Source organism: Podarcis liolepis, assembly GCF_965112155.1.
Source record: "Podarcis liolepis genome assembly, chromosome: 4".
Taxonomy (NCBI): Eukaryota; Metazoa; Chordata; class Lepidosauria; order Squamata; family Lacertidae; genus Podarcis; species Podarcis liolepis.
In genome coordinates this window covers 72,840,765-72,852,376 of record NC_139558.1, presented here as the reverse complement: position 1 = coordinate 72,852,376, position 11,612 = coordinate 72,840,765, and the positions used below count along the sequence as shown (strand labels likewise).

General features: G+C 43.1%; 1 long non-coding RNA gene across 1 annotated transcript; it reads left to right on the top strand.

Moving 5' to 3' along the window:
* Nucleotides 1-1,915: 1,915 nt before the first annotated feature.
* On the top strand, nt 1,916-4,183 carry LOC310705901. Its single transcript, XR_014525514.1, has 2 exons — nt 1,916-2,042; nt 4,047-4,183. It is a non-coding gene; the product is annotated as an uncharacterized lncRNA (long non-coding RNA).
* Nucleotides 4,184-11,612: the final 7,429 nt, after the last annotated feature.

Below are 11,612 nucleotides of genomic sequence, written 5' to 3'. Positions count from 1 at the left end.
TCAGTCACTCACACACACGCTTCGTGGGGTTTCTTGCCCAGATGGAGTCGCCTCACTGGGAACCGAAGTACTACCCACTCCACACTCAGGTCAGCTACAGATTGCTCTGTACTTTCTCACACATACAATGCGCTGGATACTTCACCACACACTCTACCTCCCAACTTTCCCTTTTCCCCCACCAGACCACCATCTGATATACCCAACCACCTAGCGTACTCAGTTCCCACTTACTGAGACGCAGAAGTTTGATCAAGACTTCTCTTCCTCCCAATTAATTGGAGGGCCAAAAATCCCTTTGTGCACTTACCCCTGGTTGGTTCCGTTTCCCCCCGGTCCGTCGCCGCCAGTGAGCAGGGTATCAGACAGACGAGACTTCTGCGTTCCCCCTGGAAAAAATTACCAGTGCGCGCTTGGGTAAGCAGTTTAGAGATCCTCTCTCTTGTACCCTGCTCAGTAGAGCGAAGGGGCTGCGTTCCAGCAGACCACTTATCCGAGTCACAGGGCACCATAAAATGTAGCACCCTGCTTGTGGTTAACGCTTAGCTGGAATGAAATATTCAACGCAGCAATAGAGAATTTAAAATAATTATTTATTTGTCAGACAAATAAATGAGAGGCACAGTGGTATATGGTTACCAAGCTCTGGCCTGCCTCCTGCCATTATGGCCAGCACTTATATTCCCTTAATCCAGCCCCCTTTGCTCCTCCTTGGGCTGCCTCTGTCCAATCAGCCTGGTTGGATTTCCTATTGGCTGATTGCTATAACCAATCACAAAAAGATACACCCATATCCTTCTGTCCTTATAAGGAACACAAACAGCTATATATTGTTACATCTATAAATGACAAATAAGTAGTAATATATCTTACATGTGTCTCAACAAGGAATCTTAATTACCAGCTCACCTCTTGCCCTCCCTGCCCTATTGCCTTCTAAAACAAATGGTTAATCTTAAATTTTTATCTTAAACATATGTCAAGGATCTTGAGTTTCACATCAACATTGAAAGATATCCTTCATTTGAAGGTTTCTAAACAAATGTCTGACAGCTAATATATCAGGACAGCATTTGATGGCGTCTTCTTGTCTGGCTGGGGGGCTAAACTGCTGGCTGACTTAATTCCAGGATAAATACAACTCTTCTAGCATTTGTTAAATCCTTTGCATAATTACATTTAAGCCAATATATTTAAGCTAATATATTTCATACATTATCATAGGTAACCTTTTAAAAGGAATAAGGCCTTTTTAAAGTAGAGAGAGAAAGAAAAAAAAGAACTCAGTTTAAAACAGTTTCAGAAGAAGGCTCTTCAGTTCACATCCCCCCCCTTCAGCAAGCTGCTTTTCCCATTATCTGTTTAAGGAAGAAACAGCTTTAAAAAGACTTCCCAGCTAGATGCTTTAAAAAGACTTCCCAGCTAGATGCTTTTTTTTCTCCCATTTGCCTCTGGCCTTAGAAAATACAGCTCAAGGTTTAAGAGAGGCCCATGGTATCATTTTACTATTTGCCCATTCCTAATTATATTTATCTCTGCCTTTGTTATCTTCTGTAACATGTAGGGTCAATGTCCTGCTTTTAGTCTGTAATTTCAGCTTTTACGACTTTGAGAATTGCTTTCTGCTATCAATCAAAAGGGGCCCCTTGTCTTAGGAGAATGGCCAAGGTTTTCTCTGCCTGGCATTGAAACATTTGAAAATCTACTTTTGAAAATCTAAGCCCTCTTTAATATACAAGTCCTGATCAAACATTAATAAAATGCAGGCTTATGCCTGATGCCTCAGTATGTAGCCTCTTTAAGATGAAACAAGGGCTAAGCAGCTGTCATTAAAGGTCGGAAAAGTAGTTAATAGCTGATTGATAACAAGGAAATGTGTGGAGCATAAGCTCCCCAGTAAAGCAGGAGAGGGGGCCTGCTACAACACTGTATGCCTTCATAGCGGCCCGACCTGAAAACCGTCATTGGCATTTTCTGTGCCACAGTGATCATTGTCCTTTGGGCACTATGCATTTGGCAGCTCCTTATCAGGTTTGCATCAGGTAAATAAAGTACTCTCTGTAAGTTTCAGTCTACCTACCTGATTTAAGATAAGAATTGTGAGCTCATAGCTAGTAGTAAAAGGTAAAGGTAAAGGTACCCCTGCCCATACGGGCCAGTCATGACCGACTCTAGGGTTGTGCACTCATCTCACTCAAGAGGCCGGGAGCCGGCGCCGTCCGAAGACACTTCCGGGTCACGTGGCCAGCGTGACGAAGCTGCACTGGTGAGCCAGCACCAGTGCCGCACACGGAAACGCCATTTACCTTCCCACTATAAAGCGGTACCTATTTATCTACTTGCATTTAGGGGTGCTTTTGAACTGCTAGGTGGGCAGGAGCTGGGACCAAACGGCGGGAGCTCACCCCGCCGTGGGGATTCGAACCGCTGACCTTACGATCAGCAAGTCCTAGGCACTGAGGTTTTACCCACAGTGCCACCCACGTCCCCATAACTAGTAGTACTGGCTGTTAAATCAGAAGTGTGTTGCGGAAGTGTTTTTTATTATTATTTGAATTAACTTATGTATGTAACAGGATGTTCTACACAGTGTGCTGGCTAGCTTGGATGGATTTAATTTATCTGATCAACAGATGGCTCCTAACTATGTTTCTTTGGAAGTGTGCCCTGCAGTGTTCCACAGAGCCTATGAATTATTGTTGTGAGTTGGCAGGTTGTGGGTGTGTGGGTTAGGCTGCATGAGGCTCGAGTCCCTTCTAATTCCTGGATCCAGCAAGGCTTAACATCTAATGGACGATTCCATTGTTGAATTAGCCAGGCAAGGGCCATAGTTACCGCCTAAGTACAGTCTAAGTACAGTCTAACAGAGGAAGCTGCTCTGTCCCAGAGGGCAGATGGGTGTTCCCCTCTCTCACCTGGCTGGCGCTGAGAAAGGTAAATCCAGAGTTGTGTGAGAGAGCTGGGCTAGAAGCAGGCAGAAATCAGAGAAACAGAGCCATGCTTGACTTCTGCTTGAAGGCAAGGCTGTAACTATGGGAGAAGCAAGACCTTCTTGACAGAACTTCGTTGGATACAACCCTAGGGTTCAAATGGACACTCGTCCACAAAGCTCTCTGGGTGACCCAGAATCTCAGTCTAACCCACCTCAGAGGAGTTTTTGTGAAGATAAAATGGGGGAGAGGGACCACCATGTTTGTACGCCACCTTGAGCAACTTGGAGAAAAGGTGGGCTATAAATGTAAAAATATAAATAACTACATACATATATAAATGCAACACAACAGGAATTCTGTACACACAGTGGGACTTCACATTCCTCTCTTCCTCCCAACCTCCTCTAAAAGTTGCCGCAAAGGTCTGGCAGCCCCCTAGAGCAGATTATGAGGATGAGGAGAGGAGGAGAAAGATCCACTGTGCAAGTGGAAGCCTGCTATATGAGCAGAACAGCAGCTTTGGACACATATATTTATGCACCTTTGTGTCCCAGCTCAGGCCTGGGCCCCTAGTTCTTTAAGTACCCAGCAACACCCCTGGCTCAGTTTATATTCAGTCTGTCTCATGGACTCATTCAGTGATTCTGTGGACATGTCGGTCTTTCAGCCTCTGTTCCCTGTTGGAAAAACAACCACATATGTCACATGACTGTTGCGCTGTCAGAGAAAGATGATAAAGTATTGACTACAATAGTTGCTATGGTGTATGAGAGGCATATTGCCCTTTGATCTTTTACAAGCGTTGAATCAACAGAGCTCTTGATCTGCTGATTATTATTTTTTAACCATACCTAGGTGCATTTTAGAATAAGATCAGGCAACTTTCACCACATTACATTAGCAATGTTATGGTGTGGTGATGCAATGGTGGGACATTTTAGACAGGGGGGCTTATGTGGCATCCTTTTCTCATCACTGTGAGAGCAATAGCCTTGAGATATGGAATGCTCTTATTTCCTGCCATGCCGACAAGTACAATAAAGGATATATATCTTCGTACAATCCTTGCAAGAACTATTTTCTTTGTTTCATGTTTACATTTTCTTTGAACAGATACCACACCTCCAGCAGAACCTCCATGCTTTTGCCAAAACAATGGAATCTGTCCAGATCGCTTATGCCTTTGTCCAGAGGAATGGATAGGCTACCACTTTGAGATAGATCAGTAAAGTCAGTCTACTCTTTCATCAGTTAATGCAGTTTTTGCATGTTGGGAGCAAATGAGCAGAAGTTACTTGGTGCTGTTTAGCAAAAGGTCTTCTCTTACCACTGAACACTTGTGTTTGATGATACCAGGTATGTTAAAAAGGGTGCATTTATATTCCCATTTACCTGGGAATAAGCACAACCGAACTCAGTGGGACTTATTTCTGAGTAGACATGTATAGGAATGTGTTGTTCCATTGGATTCTGTATGCTTGGTGCCATATTTAACTCTGGTTATGGTTCCTTCAACTGAAGTATTAGTAGGTACTTACAATCTGTGATGTGGGTGCACGCCATAGTGGTAGCTTCCACTGCATGTGTAGACACCAGTGGCCCAGTTTAAACATGATGCCTACCGTGTGCAACTCCACAAGACTGGAGGGCTGTAGCTCAATGGCAGAAGAAATGGTTTGCACACACGAGGTCACAGATGCAATCACTGACGTCTCCAGCTAAGACTGGAAAAGACTCCTGTCCGAAAGTCTGATGGGACACCTGCCAATCAGTGTAGGCAACACTGAGCTAGATGAACCAATTGCCTGACTCAATATAAAGCAACTTCCTATGTGTGTTTATTTTGTTCCATACACCTCACATTACACGTGTCTGTTTTGGTTCTTTTCTTTTCTTTTTACAAAGTAATAATCATAAATATATAAGAATTAAAATGTGCACCCCACTACTGAGACCATTCCATTGTAAGTATCCAACCTCCCAAAATTTCAACACCTCTTACGATGGTTTGACCCCTTGGGAGAGCCAGTGTGGTGTAGTGGTTAAGAGCGGTAGTCACGTAATCTGGGGAACCGGGTTCGCGTCTCCGCTCCTCCACATGCAGCTGCTGGGTGACCTTGGGCCAGTCACACTTCTGTGAAGTCTCTCAGCCCCACTCACCTCACAGAGTGTTTGTTGTGGGGGAGGAAGGGAAAGGAGATTGTTAGCCGCTTTGAGACTCCTGAAGGGGAGTGAAAGGCGGGATATCAAATCCAAACTCTTCTTCTTCTTCTTCTTCTTCTTTCCATTTATTGACAGTTGCACAAATTATTATAGCTAGGAAGTGGAAGGGGCAAGCAGAATATAAAATCGAAGAATGGTATAAAAAGGTGTGGGATATAGCTATTAAGGATAAATTAACATGTGCCATTAAAGTAAGACGGGGAATTTGCAGGAGAATGATTTTGAGGAGATATGGAGGGTGTTTGTAGAATTTGTACTGTTAAAATTTGTGAACCATTTGCTTCTTGCCATTGCTCATGACAGTATAATGCTTGGGAAAATTCATTTCCCAATGAGAGGGATGGTTAAACGGTGCACAGTTTAGCCTAGAATAGGAATAAATGGCCACAGCAGAAAAGCATTTCAAAATTGCATTAGAGAGCTTTTGTGCGTGTGCTACATTAGATGACCAAATTCCCATTTCCTTTTGTGTGCCTTTCTGGAAGTGATTTACTGTGAACTATCGTTAAGTGAAATCATTGCAAATGAAATTGCTAATACATATCCCAGAAAATGTTATCCCTAGCAAGTGGTTTCTTTTTCCTGTAAATGAGGCAGGTGTTTGATGTAGTTTGTGGCTTTACAAATAGCTATAATTACTGGTGGGGTCTTGAACTTGCATCATCTACAAATGTGGATGAAGGGACTCCTGTTTCTCACGCAGGCTGTAGTCTTCAAAGCACTTGCTCCAAAATAGTTCTGGAGTAGCCCCACTTGTTACAGCTAAGATAGGTACACAGGAAACTGGCTTATTAATGGAAAAGTCCATATAGTCCAGAATTGTCTTACTAGCACCATGTCCCCAGCAAGGGCCTTCAAGTGCTTCCCCCGGGCTAGAATGTGCCTTAACTCTGACAAAGCCTCTTCCTTGCCTGGATAGACATAGCTGGAATGCCACCAACTGTACAAACCTAAGAGTCATCTATTGGTCTCTGCCCAATTTTTGTCCCTTGTTCTGCCCACTTTTGCTTTTGACCCCACCCACCACTGGCATGTGGCCCCCAGAAGGTCACCCATGAGGGAATATGGCCCTCAGACCAAAAAGCTTACCCACCCCTGATTTCCAGTATCTCAAGGAAGCTTGAGCTCTGTAGTGCTCTTTGAGAATGATGTTCCTGCAAATTTGCTCCATCCCTGAGAGTGGCATAGCTAGCTGCTTGGGCACGTGGGGCTGTGCGTGTGCCTGGTGGGTGGGGTGAACCGTCCATGGGGTGGGGTGAGCCGTCCACAGGGTGGGGCAATCTGGGGCAGGGTGTGCTGTGCAGAGCTGGGGCTTGCATGGAGTCTGCTCTGCCCGCTGCCTGTGGGAATGTTCAGAGAGGCAGGAGAGGATATATAGTTTATTAATATGCTTCCTAACTTGCGCTATCAAGTTCCTTTACTTAGCTGAGTTTCACATTCCCCTATTAAACGCACAGCGGGTTGTAGGCTTGTATAAGCCTCTCACTATTAGGTTCCTGGTAAGATCCCTTACAGTATATCCCTCTTAAAAGAATAAACATGCCACAATCTTGTGCAAAGTACAGTGGTACCTCAGGTTACATACACTTCAGGTTACAGACTCCGCTAACCCAGAAATAGTACCTCGGGTTAAGAACTTTGCTTCAGGATGAGAACAGAAATTGTGCTCTGGTGGCGCGGCAGCAGTAGCTAAGCACCCATTAGCTAAAGTTGTGCTTCAGATTAAGAACAGTTTCAGGTTAAGAATGGACCTTCGGAACGAATTAAGTACTTAACCCGAGGTACCACTGTGTATAAAAGTAGTTTACTCACATTCTGTTCTCAGTTGGATCCCAGAAGGCAGATTTCGTTACAAAGCATATGCATGTGGAGCTATCCCATACAGTGGTACCTCTAGTTACGGACTTGATCTGTTTCGGGGTGCCATTTGCACCCCGAAAAGTCCGTAACAAGAGAGCCAGCCTCTGTGCATGCACACGACGCAACAGTGCACTTCTGCGCATGTGTGAAGCACGCATAACGCTTCTGTGCACACACATGCAGCGAAACCTGGAAGTATATACTTCCAGGGTTTGCCACGTTCGCAAGCCGAAAAGACGCAACATGAACCTAATGCAACACGAGGTATGACTGTATGGGGATAATCCCAGTGTCCTCTGTTGGCAGAGCATCTCTAGCTAAATGCTGCTCCAACGACGGAGGAAGTCAAAGAGAGAGAGAGAGAGAGAGAAAGAGAGAGAGAGAGAGAGAGCTGCGTGCCTTGTCCTTTTTGTTACCTGGACAGGTAAGGTAATGTCCACCTCTAGTCACATGCAAAGGAAGAATGTCCCAGCCAGGAGGAAACAGGAAGCTTTCGACTGGCTGGACCAAACATTCCCCCGCATGTCCACTCTAGGAAAACAAGGAATGTTGTACTTGACTGCTGCTTATGTATCACATCCCACACTGCCTCCCCCTCAGTTGCAGGCACTGTGCCGCCTGAAAATGTGGTGTGGGGTTCACGTCTGCCCACTGTCTCCCCCTCAGCTGCAGGGCGCTGCAGGCACCATGGTAAATTGCCATCCAGTGTACCCCTCCCCCCAAGCTACACTAGTGATCCCTGGTCTGAAGGAGACTGCCTTGGAATTCCTTAATGGGTGTGGGCATGAAGGTCACATGGGTCATCCATTGTGAGGGAGCGGACCTGGCCAAATTAGGACTGCTCCAAGTCCTACTTGTTCCATTTCTTCTTCAGTGGTATGGTGGCCACAAGTATCGCAGGAGCAGAGCACTCCATGTTTTTAATTTTTATCTGACAAGTATAACTTTAACGTAAGACTGAAGTTCTGAAAGGAATCCAGGTCCAGATCTGTGTGTCTCCCCCCGCCATGTTCTTGAAAATTGTTCTATATGATGAAACACTTTTAACATGGAGATGTTTCCCCCCTGCCTTAACCTCTGTGACGCAAGTACTTACGTAGTCAACTCTTCTCAAGATACTCTAAGCTTTGAGATAATTATCGTTGGCAGGTATGGATATTCCAGGGAAAAGTGTGACAACAATACTGCCAATAGTATGTGTATGTTTTTCCTTCGTTCCCTTTCCTCCTCTGTTTCAGTAAAGTGAGTAATTAGACTTGTGGTCTCAAACCAGCAGATAAAAGTCCCCAAGTGAATGCAGGGGCATTACAGTCTATTTGCCAGATGCAAATTGAACATGGGGTGGTCGGGTAGGCTGATGATTAAGTTTGAACTGGATTTTTTTTTTTTATGCACCATCTTTCACTCATTTTGATTAGAGTTTCACAATAAGAAATGGGCACAATTGAAGCTTAGAGGTGGCTGGAAATTTTAAAATGCAATGCCCAGTTTTTTGCCATGCATGCAAAAATGATGCAATGTTGTAAAATCAATGCCAGGGATTGGGAAATCCAGGCATCCAGATGTTTCTGAATTCCTAACACCCATCTTCCCAGAAGAGAGTCACAGGTTCTGCAGTCTGCTATATGTTCTATCTAGCAATATTACCTTTATAAACTCTATCATATGGTAAATCTCCCCCCAAAACACAGCATGCTTATGTCATAATTACGTTACGATTATGTTATGATTCCTTTCAGCACTGGAAAATTAATGTATAGGATGAGAAGTACACTACAACCAACCTTAATGTTACAGGCTGTAAATATCTGTAGAATTACACAGATACATAGCAGATCTGAGCACAGTTTGCATGACCTCATAAATCGCAGAATAGTTTAAATAAAGAATGTCCTGAAACAATGAAGGGTTAGTTTGGGAAAAGAGAATGGAATGAGAAATCCTTCACAGAACACTACCAACCCTTTCAGTATATACATTTCTCAGACAGATAAGACGATTAATACCATAGGAATGTTGTGAGTACCTTACAGTTAAGTCAGCCCTGCATGGAATATGGTACTTTAAATATTTTCCACAATATTTACAGGTGGTGTTCCTAAAGCAACTCGGATGGACACTAGAACCTTGAACTCTTGAACCTCCTAACTTGAATTGCAATGTGACCCTACTTGGCTTCTCTGAAAAGGCCAATATGAAAATCTCATATTGATTGGAAGTACTACTTTACTACTTGGGTACTACTTAAAAAAGGACAGCCATCCTCTGTTTGAAGGGATATCCAGTCCAAGTCTGGGGTAAGAAAAAGACGCAAAAGTGCTCTCTGTTAATGGACTGTTCAAAGTTTGAAACAGGCTTTAGTATATACAGTATTGGATGAAATCAGTTTAACCTGCTATGGACCTAAAAATTCCCATTACTGAGGCTGCACTGCCATCTAGTGAATATTAAATAAACAAGCTGTTTAAAAGCTAGGCTTCTCATTTTTACTGATTTTTCTGCCAAATAAGAAGTATTGGGAGAAAAAACGAGGAATAAAATTGCACAGGGCTTTGTACATTCTTTTTTAAAATTTGAGGTGTGCCATTGCTCAAACTCAATCAATGTGTTTTTATATTTAAAAAAACACGTCTGGAAGTGTTCTTAGAACTATGATATGATACATGGGATAATGAATGTAGGAAATATTTGGAATGACTGATGTTGAAGAATAATTACAAATTTTTAAAAGGCACTTATTTCATGAAAAACATGCATTTATTTTACATAGGAAGTAATATTACTTAACTAAAATGTAATAAATGGTCTTCAGTCTTTGACCTCATATTTTTTCCTCACAAGAACCCTGTGAAGTACGTTAGGCTGAGAGAGAAACTGTCCCAAGCTCACTCTATAAATTTCATGGTGGAGAGAGGATTTGAACTGCGGTCTCCCAGTTGCCCATCTGACACTAAGCCTCTACATCATACTGGTTCTCTGAATGTCATTCAGTTGTGTGAATGGCCTAGGCTCTAGCTCAGGGTCACCAACATTTTTAGACTAGTGGACACATCTAAAATTTTGAGAGAGTGCTGGGGGAATGTTATGTACTGAGTTAAATAGGATCCAAAATGCAGCAGTCTGATTGGTCCTAGAACAATAGGATCCAAAATGCAGCAGTCTGATTGGTCCTAGAACAATAGGATTCAGAATGCAGCAGTCTGATTGGTCCTAGAACAATGCAGCAGTATGATTGGTTGGCAGGAACCACCCAATCCTGCTCCAGATAGAAGTGAATCCACAACCTGATTGGCTTACAGTAGAATTCCGGAATTAGCCAATCATGTGCAGCCCATTGTGTAAATAATGTATATAAAGCAGATACTGTGAGGGGACTTTCATTCATTCCTCCTCACCACTATGAGCTGAATAAAGAGCATGAAATCACTTTGCGACTCTGAGTATATTTCAGGGAACCAACCGCAGAACGGATGCCATGGAATCAGCATGATATAACACAAAATTAGAGAGACAAGCATCTTCTGACAACCTTCTGGAATATGATCATATATACACTTTTGAAACCATGTCATGTTCATTAGAATGGGAATTTGTGGTTATGAAGAAATATGCAATGTTGATCTTTTTAATTGAAGTGCATTCAAAACTTACATTCACAACTTAATTACTTTTATAGTGACAATCAGTGCAAATGAAGCCCATAAAATCTCTGCTTCTTCCCTGGCACCTTTATTTGCTGCTTTTGCAGAGCTTGCTAGTTTATTAGTACCGAATGTCTTATTTCTAGGACTTGCATACAGGTGTGACTATGAATAGCAGTGACCATGCTGAGTTGGTAGGTTGAAGGGTGTGTGGTCAATTTGAGCAAATATTGACACATTGGTGCAATCTCTTTCTTTTCACAATCTGTTTCTTTCGTGTTTCATTGTAGCAACTGAAGGATTATCAATTTTCTGTTACTAATAATGGATAACTAGTGAGTAACTAGTGTTCCTTGTTCAACAAAAGACCTAAGTTCAAGAAGCACAATTAATATTATCTGTGCAGTGTAAAGCCTCATGAACTTTGATATTCCATGCAATGCGAACTTTAGACTGTTTCTTCTTGATGGCCAGGAGCACATATACATCAAGAAAGGCACTCAGGCTATCAGGAATAACATGGAGAATGTAGGCCTTGATCTCCCAAGATCCCTTTCAGCTCTGATTCCATGAGTGTGTGTGTGGATATAGGTCCAGCTCTGAGGGTCTTCTGGTGGTTGCCTTACTGTGAGAAGTGAGGTTACAGGGAACCAGGCAGAGGGCCTTCTCAGTAGTGGCGCCTGCCCTGTGGAACGCCCTCCCATCAGATGTCAAGGAAATAAACAACTACAGTACCTGGCTTTTAGAAGACATCTGGAGGCAATCCTGTATTGGGAATTTTTTAATGTCGAATGCTTTACAAACACCAGCCGGATGGGTGGCATATAAATATAATAATAACAACACTTTGCTTAACTGGTTAGGTGAATAGGGCATGTGAAGGCCAGTCCTCTGAGGTATCTGTGAGTGATTAGACAAGCCATAGACTGCAGCAGACTGGCTTTCAGGATGGTAG